Below are 1,163 nucleotides of genomic sequence, written 5' to 3' on the forward strand. Positions count from 1 at the left end.
TTGAATGTTTCTCGTACCTCCTAGTGCTGTAAAGCAGACCTAAATGTATGATAGAAATGAATATTGGGTGTTACAGATTACAGAGAGCATGTAACTTCGCCTTCAGCCAATACTTGGTTGGATATGCTAAAAGGGGAACTAGGATTTGCCCAAGGGAAACACAGGCTGTTGGTTTGGAGGCAGTAGCCCTGTGTATAGAATGGGGGCGGCAGTTGAAAATCTGAGCCCTGCCCAGATTTGCATTTGAAAAGACATGCAGAACCACCCAGAACTGCTGAGAGAACTGGAGATTTGCATTTGAAGGCAGGACCTGCAGAGAAAGAAAAAAAGGGTTTTGCTTTTTGAATTTCAAGCAAGTGATTTGCTGTTGGATGCATAGAGGCAGGAAAAGTCAGTGTCCATCAGAAGGAGCTTCCTTCCAAGACTGGAAGTTAAAGGGAGCCAGCGAGTAGACAGCTTGGTCTGCTCGCTTGTGGTGACCACCTGGGTCCACTCAATCAGTGGAAGTGGAGGAAGTACAGCAATAAAGAGACAGGCTGAGTTTGGACATCTTCCCTTGGTACCCATTGACCTAGCCCACGGGGTTAGGGATGAGAGAGTGAGAGGAAGTGCTAGCTGGTCAGAAGTAAAGAGAGTTGTGTGTGGACTCCTAAGTTTATGGGTGGAACCTGTTGACCTAGCCCAAGGGGGGGCTAGGGATAAGAGTGTGAAGGGGCTGTCTGAAATGCTGGGAGGCATGTGTGAACTCTAGCCTATGGCTGCTACTCATTGTGACCTAGCTTGGATGGCTAGGGATGAACTGACCAGAACCTGACCGAATGAAGAGAAAGATATTTGACACCATGAACTAGTGTAGATTGCTGCAATTTGATGGCTTGCTCTGGACTGGACTTTGCTTATAGATGCAGATGCTTAAAGTTCCAACTGGAACAGAAGATTCTTCAAGACCAAGGAACATGCTTGTGTCCTCAGTACTGGTTTGATAGGGATGGACAATTTAAACATTGGCTATCTAAAATGAGGTAAGATAAAGGCATGAAGTTGTTGGCTTACAAGCTTTCATAGGTGTGCTTACACTCAAAACGAAGGGGACAAGGGAGGATCCCCACTGAAATAGTTTCCTCTTTTCCTGATGGGTCTGGGGAAGAGAGGGTGGGGGAAGA

The sequence above is a fragment of the Trichechus manatus genome, unplaced genomic scaffold (assembly GCF_000243295.1).
Source record: "Trichechus manatus latirostris isolate Lorelei unplaced genomic scaffold, TriManLat1.0 scaffold00221, whole genome shotgun sequence".
Classification (NCBI taxonomy): domain Eukaryota; kingdom Metazoa; phylum Chordata; class Mammalia; order Sirenia; family Trichechidae; genus Trichechus; species Trichechus manatus.